This window comes from Cibotium barometz, chromosome 28 (genome assembly GCF_041138505.1).
Source record: "Cibotium barometz isolate CiBa-2024 chromosome 28, ASM4113850v1, whole genome shotgun sequence".
Lineage (NCBI taxonomy): Eukaryota > Viridiplantae > Streptophyta > Polypodiopsida > Cyatheales > Cibotiaceae > Cibotium > Cibotium barometz.
In genome coordinates this window covers 44,533,489-44,545,659 of record NC_141073.1, presented here as the reverse complement: position 1 = coordinate 44,545,659, position 12,171 = coordinate 44,533,489, and positions in this window count along the sequence as shown.

Sequence of the window (12,171 nt, the reverse complement as noted above, 5' to 3'; positions counted from 1 at the left end):
AAACTTACAGAAATATATTTACATAAGGATATGATTTAAAATTTTTTCAAAAAAATTTACAGATTCATAAAGAAAAGGGGATATTATATAGATTAAAAAATTCACAAATAAGGGATTTAAAATATAGGCCTTGAACGCACGCGATAGGGATATTTCACATATAGTGACCCCCCCGAGTAACGAGGCAAAAATCGCTTACCTGCGTAAAGAGCTAGAATTAAAGATTATGCAAGAAGATGATGACATGAATGTTTTTCTTGCTGAGATTAAAGATCTCAAAGAACAGTTGATTTCTGCAGGTGAGATTATTCCTGATCATTCTCTTGTGCAGACTGTTCTTGATGCTTTACTAGAGACATATCAGACTTTTGCTTCCACGTGGAGACTTCTTAATGAGGACAGACCTGATGCTGTCAACTATGATACTTTAGTCAACAAGCTCTTGCAAGAAGCACAGTCCAGGCAAAACAGGGCCAGGCAGCGTGCAATTGATCAAGCATTTATTGCTGCCCAGCAGTAGAGAAGAAGTGGTAAGGCAGCCCCTTCCACTGTTTCTTCTCCTATTAGTAGGTCTGCAACTTCTGCTCCTTCCACAGGTAGCAACAATAAGTCTGAGAAGGCTCTTGATAAAGGCAAGAAAAAGACCAGGTGCAACTATTGTAAGGCAAATGATTATGTCATTAAGAACTGCCCTAAGCTAAAGGCTAAAGAGACAAAGAAGAAAGAGTCAAATGCAGCCACAATAGCGGATGCTTCTACAAATGCAGATTCTGCAAATGTTGTGTAGGATACAGAATGGGCATTTATCGTGTATTGCCAATATGACCCATCTGTACATGATGCATGTTTGGCAGTTTCTGCTAACTCTCATGTTTGGTATTTTGACAGTGGTGCTACAAAGCACATTACCTCACATCGTGATATGTTCACTTGTCTTGAGGCTGTCTCTAATAGGAATACTGTCACATGTGCCAATAATGCTTCTTACCCAGTGAAGGGCGTTGGTAAAATTATGCTTACTGCTGCTACAAATGGCAGCGCTTTCACACTTTCAGATGCTTTGTATGTGCCAGGGATAAAGAAAAATCTATTGTCTGTCTCTGCGCTTGCTAGACTTGGATTTGTAGTCAAATTTGTGGATGACAGATGTACTATTCATGATTTGACTTCTGGTGATATGATTATTGTATCTGGCACCTTGTTTCGTGGGCTGTATAGGCTCAATTCTTATGACAAGTGTGTGGAAGATTCAGCAAATGCAGTTTTTGATGAAAAGGCAGTTTCAGATGCAAAACTATGGCATTTTGGTCATCTGAACTTTGCTAGTTTGCTGCGTTTGCAGAAATTTGATATGGTTGCTTCATTGCTCCCTCTTGAGGCACCATTGAAACATGTTTGTGAAGGCTGTATTTTGCGCAAAATGTAGCGTTGTGCGTTTCCAAAGGATGGTTCTGTGCGGGCCACTCGCGAATTGCAACTTGTACATAGTGATGTATGTGGGCCTATGCAAACTCCATCATTTAGTAAACACTTGTACTTCGTGACTTTCATTAATGATTACTCGAGGCATGCATGGGTATATCCACTGAAGGCAAAGTCCGAAGTGTTTTTGTGCTTCAAACAATTTTTTCTTATGGTTGAAAATGTATCCAATTGTACTTTGGGCATCCTCCGCCGTTCTGATCGAGGGGGGGAGTACTTGTCTAAAGAGTTTGATGGATTTCTGGCTAGTCATGGGATAAGACACCAATGTACAGTGCCGTATACCCCTCAGCAAAATGGTGTTGCTGAGAGGAAAAACAGGTCACTTATGGAGATGGCACGATGTATGGTCAAGAGCCAAGCTTTGCCACATGCGTTTTGGCTTGAGGCTGTCATGTGTGCTGCATATGTACTCAACAGGTGTCCCACTAAGGCCTTGCAGTCTATTACTCTATACGAAGCTTGGCATGGCAGGAAGCCTTCTATTGGTCACTTACGTGTCTTTGGTTGCTTGGCCTATGCTTTAGTGCCTGTGCAACAACGCAGAAAATTGGATGATAAGGCTGTCAAATGCATTTTTGTTGGTTACAGTGCTGAGAGCAAGGGTTACAGATTGTATCATCCGCAGTCAAAGCATATCTTGATTAGTCGAGATGTTGTTTTTGTGGAAGATGCTGTGCAGCCTTTGTTATCATGTACCAAAGAGACAGGTGTGAGCTCACGGGATGTATTTGATACATTGTTGCCTCTATTTACAGGTGGGAATTCAAATGTAAGTCCTAATGAGGCAAATATTCAGCCTATGCAGATTTCAAACGACATCATACATCAGCCTATTTCTGATGCAGATTTACAGGATGTAATTCATGAGGATAGGGCTGAAAATGAGCAGGCTAGAGGTATGCATCAATGACTGGTGCAAACCTTGCGTGATAGTAAGATTGATGCACCTATGACTAGTCATACTCGTTCAGGTTTTCAGCATGCCTCTTATGCATCAAATTGTTATGCTTTGGCTGTGTCTAGTATGTGTGAAGAGGAAGAACCTCGTTCATTTGATGAGGTACAAAATTCAAAAAATTGGTTGGCTACAATGCAAAGTGAATATGATGCTATAATGAAGAATGGTACATGGTCTTTGTGTGATTTGCCTATTGGTAAAAAGGCCATTGGATGTAAGTGGGTTTTTAAGTTGAAACGAAAGCCAGATGGCAGTGTTGATCGCTATAAGGCTAGACTTGTTGCAAAGGGTTATGCTCAAGAAAAGGGCATTGATTTTGATGAGACCTTTGCTCCCACTTGTCGTATGACTACCATTCGTAGCATTTGTGCATTGGCAGCTCATAATGGTTGGAATGTACATCAGTTGGACATAAAGACCGCGTTCTTGAATGGAGATTTGCATGAGGAGGTGTATGTATCGCAGCCTCGTGGTTTTGTTCAAAGAGGGCAGGAAAACAAAGTGTGCAGGTTGAAAAAGGCTTTATATGGTTTAAAGCAAGCTCCACGAGCTTGGTATGAAAAGATACATGCATATTTGACTGCACATGGTTTTCAAAATAGTCCAACAGAAAGCACTTTGTATGTTAAACATGTGGATGATGTACATCTACTAATCATTGCTCTCTATGTCGATGACATGCTGCTCATAGGACCAAATGAGAGTCATATTGCTGATTTTAAGGCTGATTTGAATGCCTCTTTTGAGATGTCATATTTGGGGCATTTGCATCATTATTTGGGGATACAATTTAAGCAGTGTGATGGAGGTATTGCTTTGTGTCAGACAAAGTATATTGAGACATTGTTGCGGAGATTTGGCCTTGAAGACTGCAAGCCTATTGCTACTCCAATGGAGACAGGTTTGAAGTTGAGTCTTCATGATGCTGGAGATCACTTTGATGTCACACTCTATTAGACAGTTGTTGGTTGCCTCATTTATGTATGCATTACGAGGCCAGACATTCAGTTTACAGTCTCATAGGTGAGCAGGTTTATGCATAGCCCAGGGTCTCATCATTGGAAAGCAGTTAAACGCATCTTTCGCTACTTGAGTGGCACCATATATCTTGGGTTGTTTTATCCCAAATTGCCGCCAGATTTACATGCTTTTTCGGACTCAGATTGGGCTGGTTGCTATGACACAAGAGTGTCCACAAGTGGTTTTTGTTTCATGCTCGGTAGCTCATGCATATCTTGGTTGAGCAAGAAGCAACCTACTGTGGCCACTTCTAGTTGTGAAGCTGAGTGTCACAGCTACGGTTGAGTGTGTGTGGCTCACGGCTTATGGGGCTGACTTGGGTGTTGGATAGGAGTCTGCCACCTCTATTTTCACTGACAGTCAGAGTGCATTGGCAGTTGCGAGAAACCCAGTTTTTCATGCTCGCACAAAGAACATTGAGGTGCATTATCACTATGTCAGGGAGAGACTCTCAGCAGGAGAGATCAGCTTGGCCTATGTGCCAACACAGGACAACCTCGCCGATCTTTTCACAAAGGCGCTTCCTCGTGAGAAGTTCGAAGCTTTCCGCAAAGCTTTGGGCTTGCTCCCCTTTGTGGACTGATCTACTTCGGGCATGGCACTCCCCTATACATGAGTGCCAGCTCTCGTTCACACCATCACTCCCAGGGGGGGATTTGTTGCCATATATATATAGGCAGTGATGTGTGTGAACACACTTAGGACCGCCGGGGCACTTTTTCCCTCTTTAGGAGGTTTTTTTCCCCGGCTTGTATATACGCCCATTCTTCTAGGGCTAACTTATCTTTTGTACACTAATACAATCTAATACACTTTGTGTTGTGTGCATTCTTGCTTCTTCTTCTCCAAGCTTTGTGTGCTTTCTTGCAACCCTAGTTCCAACAGGATTCCATACAATTGCGGTACTTCCATCTGAAGACCCAATTACCAAATTATGAATTTCAGTTTGAATATCAAATTGTATGAATTTTATCACACAATTACAAACTTTTAGTGCTTCTTGATAAATTTTCGACATATTTGGCTTCTTGGTTGATCCTCATTAGCCAAATAGCTCTGATACCAACTGTGAGATCCCTGTCCCCACCGCGCAACAATATCAGGGGTGCTAGCAGCGGAAGTAGCACTTCTTGTCTGGGGCAGGGTCCCACACTCGCAGCCTCGCCCACGGATATCCGGACAAGAGACTAATCCATTGGTTTTTCCAAAACTGAACCCGGAAAAACTTCCTTTGCCCGGAAAGCACGGGTGATTCCACCAGTATAACTTTTCCCTAACATAGTTAAAAGCCTTAACTAACTGAGCTCATTTGACCGAACCCGTAAGTCCCATAGTCGGATCAAGAAAAAAGACTGTACTTGGATCATAGAGACCAACGCTTTTTTCCTCATTGAGAGGCACAGCCGTTGATTCTTTTCCATGAAACAATTTTTGTCCGGGATTTACTTCATCTATCGAACTAAAGAGAAATTGAGTCTCGATTTATGGATCCATCAGTCGAGCCTAACCCCATCCAGTCTCCCATGGGTTAGCCAACCGCCCAACCACTGTAGTGATGGGATCCAATTAGGAATTTGGTTAGGTTTTATCCCGAGTACCAGGGAAAAGAGTTCCGAGGTCACCTAGTCGGATGTTCATGCAAACATAAAACTAGTCACACCACTTACACACCCAATATGAAATTGCCTTTTTTTTTCTCAGCATCAGCTATCTTTAAAACAATCCTTTTATGAAACCATTGTATCACTGATCACAATCCTCCAAAATATCCGGTTGAATCTTAATTTCCAATCATTCCTTCACCAGAGTATCTATGGCATCATTGGCAACAACCAGAACGCTCACCACTTGTCCACTCATCAGGGGCCTTTTCAATAGTTCCTAGCTCATAGTACCCGAAAATATAATCGCTTATAAAAATCAAGATGGAATCTCCGTTGAAGATCAGCAAGATCAACCAACAGATCCATATAAAAGAGCCATGGACTCATCCGTTGAGGACCAGCAAGGTCAATCAACCAGATCCATGCCCGGTTTCAGAAGACAACTCTTACTCCTTGATTCAATATCTTCCACGACGCACGTGTGGGTATCTTTGGCGACCCAGAGCCCGAGCACCGTATGGTCAGCACCCTCTAGGATCCTTCGCAGGTCACCTAGCGCTTCACTCATAGGCCGCTTCCTTGGTCCCTCATCCACCGTAATAACGGAAGCTCACCATTTAAATCGAATCGAGGCTGGTCAAGACCTTGGCCGATGACCTTGCTACGCGAGATGTCCTCCATTGACTCTCCGTCACAGCAGTTGTTGCAACTTTATTAGATAGGTCTCCACGACCTTAATCATAAGACAATCAAAATGCTTCCCGAGCATTCTTGACATAAAACAGTTATTTACAAACAGGTTACAAATACAGTTTCTATAATGAACTCTCATCTTTCCACATTATCTCTCATCAATCCACATTACTTATTCCACATTCCATTCATATGTGTACTTATTCTCATCCAATCACATCAATTTCCATCTCATCACATCAGATTCATTCATATCATCGTCACATCATTTCACATACACATTCGCATTCATTATTCCACATACACATCCACATTCATATATCCACATCCATATCTGCATTCATACATACACATCCACATTCCATATCTACATCCATATATCCACATCCACATCCACATCCATACATCCACATTCACATCCATACATCCATATCCACATCCACATCCATACATCCACATTCATACATCCACATCCACATCCACATCCATACATCTACATTCACATCCACATCCATACATCCAAATCCACATCCATACATCCACATCCACATCCATATCCACATTCATACATCCACATCCACATCCACATCTAAACATCCACATCCCAATCCACATTCATACATCCACATCCACATCCATATCCATACATCCACATCCACATCCACATTCATACATCTATATCCACATCCATCCATCCACATCCATATCCATATCCATACATCCACATCCAACATTCATACATCCACATCCACATCTATACATCCACATCCATATCCACATCCATACATCCACATTCATACACATCTATACATCCACATCCACATCCACATCCACATCCACATCCACATCCATACATCCACATCCACATCCACATCCACATCCACATCCATACATCCACATTCATACATCCACATCCATACATCCACATTCATACATCCATATCCACATCCGCATCCACATTCATACATCCACATCCACATCCATACATCCACATCCACATCCATATCCATACATCCACATCCACATTCATACATCTATATCCACATCCATACATCGACATCCACATTAATCTACATCATTCATATTCTAATTCACATGACATCACATCCACATCCACATTCATACATCTATATCCACATCCATACATCCACATCCACATTAATCTACATCATTGATATCCTAATGCACATGACATCACATCCATTCATCCATTTACATTTATCTGATTCATATCAATTTCATCCATCCATCCATTCATAGAATGTAAGAGAATTCTAATTTTTTTGATATAAAGATTCTTTATGCATCTAATTAGGCATAAAGACAACTTTAGTAGGAATAACACTTTTATAAAAATCCTTTTATGCATCTATTTATGCATAAATTTGATTTTAAGAAAAATAACACTTTCGACTTAAAAATAAACCTTTTATTCATTTTACTATGCATAAATTCCATTTTAATGAGAATAACACTTTCAAAATAAAAATAAATCTTTTATGTATCTATCTATGCATAAATTCGTTTTCAATGAAAATAATACTTTCGAAATAAAAATAAATCTTTAATGCATCTTTCTATGCATAAAATCAATATTGATAAGAATAACTCTTTTGAATTAAAAAAGAAATTCTTTATGCATCTTTCTATGCATAAAATCAAAATTGATGAAAATAACTCTTTTAAAATAAAAATAAAATTCTTTATGCATCTATTTATGCATAAAATCAAAATTGATGAAAATAACTCTTTTAAAATAAAAATAAAATTCTTTATGCATCTATTTATGCATAAAATCAAAATTGATGAGAATAACACTTTTGGATTAAAATAAATTCTTTATGCATCTTTCTAAGCATAAATCCAATTTAGTAGGAATTACACTTTTAGAATAAAAGAATTTCTCTAATGCATCTAATTTATGCATAAAATCCATTTATGATAAAAAATCACACTTTTAATATTTAAAAATATCTTTTATGCATATGTTTATGCATACAAATCATTTATGATGAAAATCATTCTTTTAATATAAAAGATTTTTTTAATGCATCTATTTATGCATAAAAATCATTTATGATGAAAATCACACTTTTAATTAAAAAAATATCTTTTATGCATATGTTTATGCATACAAATCATTAATGATGAAAGTCACTCTTTTAATATAAAAGAATTTCTTTTATGCATCTATTTCTGCATAAAAATCATTTATGATGAAAATCACACTTTTAATATTTAAAAATATCTTTTATGCATATGTTTATGCATACAAATTATTAATGATGAAAATCACTCTTTTAATATAAAAGAATTTCTTTTATACATCTATTTATGCATAAAAATTATTTATGATAAAAATCAAACTTTTAATATAAAAAAATATCTTTTATGCATATGTTTATGCATACAAATCATTTATGATGAAAATCACTCTTTTAATATAAAATAATTTCTTTAATGCATCTATTTATGCATAAAAATCATTTATGATGAAAATCACACTTTTAATATAAAAAATATCTTTTATGCATATGTTTATGCATGCAAATCATTTATGATGAAAATCAATCTTTTAATATAAAAGAATTTCTTTTATGCATCTATTTATGCATAAAAATAATTTATGATGAAAATCACTCTTTTAATATAAAAGAATTTTTTGTGTGCATCTATTTATGCATAAAAATCATTTATGATGAAAATCACACTTTTAATATAAAAAAATATCTTTTATGCATACAAATAATTTATGATGAAAATCACTCTTTTAATATAAAAGAATTTTTTGTGTGCATCTATTTATGCATAAAAATCATTTATGATGAAAATCACACTTTTATAATCAAAATCACAATTTCAATATACTTCTTTCTATGCATGGAATTTAATTCTAAAGAAAGTAACACTTTTTTAATAAAATATTTTTAGTATGCTTTTTTCTATACCTAGGATGAAAAATAACACTTTAAGAATACATATATGATGGGAATTACTCTTTTTGAATAAAAAAGTAAAACTTATTTTACACAATTTTAGAAAAAATTTACCATAACCTCCTTTGTATGGCTAACCATTTTTCAATTTTTAACTCTCTAAAATTAATGAGAGTTTCACCAAGAGTATTTTAATTATTCTAATGTAAATATTCTCTACTTATTTAAAAGAAACATTATGAAAAACTTGATTTTATCCATTAATCATTCATCTAGGATAAAGAATGGTTGGATTTACTAAAGAAGAGAGGGGAATGCCTTTTTTCAATGAGGCATAACATCATATTCATTTTAGAGAAGAGAAAAATCATAAAAACCATAAAATTTAAGTATACATGGGAATGCATGTATTTCCTTACTACCATTCATCAATTAACTTTGATAGCATTAAAAAGCCATTCCAATTCAGCTTCTCAAGCTTGAGAGGGGTTGAGAAGAGAGAAACATTGAGAAATTATGGAAAAAGATCAAAATTCACACTTTACCTTACAAATTGCTTGATTCTTTGATCACAGTAGAGGCCCCCAACCAATCAATTGGTTTGGTATGTTGATGGAGTCACCAATGGAGATTGAAGAAGGAGGGAAGCTCCAATTTCTTCAATTTGGAGAGAATTTTAGAGAATAGTAAAAATTATCATTACTTTAACATAATTCTGGCATAGTATAATTCTCCTATTTTTTTACAAAGGGCTCAGGTTCTATTTATAGGAGAGGGAGGCTCTAACCAAGACCAACTGATTTCTAAAATTTTCCAGATTCAGTTTGGTTGAATTTGGACCAGAATTGGACCAGATTTGAACCTAGTTTGGTTTCTTTTTTATTCTGTTTGATCCAAGAGAGAGGAGAGATAAAATATCACATTATTTTTGAGTTTAAAACTCATTCAAGCATGTGAATTAGGCACCTCCTTTAAGGGATCCCCTTTCCTTACACGTGTCAAAATGCAATCATTATACCCAAAATATCTCATTTTTTTAGTAATACTCATAGTTTTTTAATAATAAACCTTGTACATAGTCAACTCTTCATCTTATGTGGGCATTTACTCATTTTTGGACATTTTCTTTTACAAATTGGATTTATCTCCTCCCCACACATGGATTGATCCTATTGGCCCATAGGAACCTTAATTTATTTTTTTTTGAAAATCTGGACCCCTAGGATAAGGCTTCTTGAGCAGATTATACTTGATTTCTAATGCACCTTCTGGAAGTCTTTTGAACTTCTGTTTCAGGGAAACTTATTTTAATAAGATGAGAAATTTTTCTATCCATTCAAAATTTGAATAATCTCTCTCTAGAATATTTTCTCTCTCTAGGCCAAAACAGGAAAAAACAAGATCTTTTATATTTCTGAAGAGGGATTTGACTACAGGGGAAGATACTGGAAATCCTGAGAGGCTGGGGAGGAATCTTACAGTAACATTGATGAGTGAGTGAAAAAATACAGATGGCATCAATTTAAGGCCATTTTAAATGGATTGGCCTTGTATTTAATAGAGAAATAAATGCATAGGATGGTGGCCACGGATTGATTAAATGGAGTCATGTGAACCATGGGCAATGCTAAGTAAACAAATATTCATAAGAGTAAAACCAAAACATACATATAGATAGGCTGTCATGGTGGCCAAGGCCTTGGCATTGGCCATGGCTTTGACCATGTCCAAAGATGATGGGAAGTAGGCCATGTCGATGTGGGTTGGTTCCCATCATCTTTGGCCATGTCCATGGCCAAAGAGAAAGGCTTGCAATAAACACTTGAGTAGCAAAGTCTTGAAGATCTTGGTAAACAGACAGAGCTAAGGCTTAAAGATCTTGAGAACATATGGATCTAAGTATCAAAGGCTTTCCAAGCATAAGAAACACATAAAACACATAGGAGACGCATTCTCTTTGGCCATGGCCAAAGGGAAAATGGAAGCATATGGAGAGAGGCCGGTTTTGGAGGCAACCCTAAACCCAACATTCGAATCAACAATATTGATCCATATGGAATATGGAGAGAGTCATTTAAATCATATGGCATATGGAGAGAGTTACTTGAATCATATGGCATATGGAGAGAGTCATTTGAATCATATGGCATATGGAGAGAGGCTAGTTTAGGAGGCATTCAAATCAACAATCTTGAGCCATGGGGCTGATGCTTGATTGCTTAAAAGAACAAGCTCTTTGGCCATGGCCAAAGAGCATGTTGGAAGCATATGGAGGAGGCAACCATAAAGCTAACATTCAATTCAACAAGCAATCGAATCTTATGGAGAGAAGCTGGTTTCATCAGGGCTAAAAACGTTAAAAAAAGGACCGTGTAAGGACTGGATTAACTTTCTTTATCAAAGTGATTTAACTAAAATAGTAGAGACAAATAGCTATATTAAATTCGTCTCTTTTACCTATATTTAGAGCAGAGTGTCTTTAATATGCCATCCATCATGTATCTATAGTCTTTAATTCACCTATCCTTTTGGTGGCCCTCTTACCTAATTTAGTACATGTTTTCTAAAATAAGGTAATTTCAAATATTTGAATACATAACATTCTCTCTTCATAGAGCATGACGGGAGTTTTTCCCTCTCTTTTCTTCTACCATCTTTTGTCTCTCCCCCACCATCTTTTGCTTTCTCTTTGGATCATTTTTATTGCTATGCCGACTCCAAGAGTTTATCCACACTTAAAGAAAAGACACTATATCAACTTGGCACTCGACAAAGAATATTGCACCTGGAGAAGTATTCATCACAAAGCTCTACATGATGAGGCTGAAGCTCAAAGGCAAAACAGATTGCATAAAATGTTTAATTTAGATAATTTTCATAATTAGCTTCCCTTTTGCCAAACAAAAGGATAAAATGTTTATCTAGTTTTGCCACTGTAAGAATGTAGAAAACAATGCTGGGAGTTTCTTCATGTTTTGGCTATACCATCTGTAGGTACTTGTTTTTCTGGCTATACCATTTACAGGTACTTGTTTTTTTAATTTGCATCAGCACTTCTTTTGCCTTTCTTGAAGTAAGTTGTGATACATTACTTTCTAATTTTTTAAATACACCAGCCTGAAAAGACAAGGACTGGTGAGCTGCCCTTGCCCTTTGTCTGCCCCCCTGAGCTGCCCCTCAGCCCCTTGAACTCCTCCATGTTTGTGCCAGACTAGGAAACACAATGCGATATTGTGGATCTTTTGACTCCGGATCACTACCTTGCGTTGTATTTCCATGTTATGCTATGCTCATGCTAATCCTCCTCTAAGCCAATGGTGATTCTTCCCCTTCTTCCCTTGTCTTAACCTCGATATATAGCTATACTTATTCTGCCTTTCTATCAAAAAGGTGCAAAGTTGCCTCAACAACCTACTCAATGGGCCATCTAGCCAAGAGTGTTTTCCAATGGAGGCTTTCACTGGGGAGGGTACGA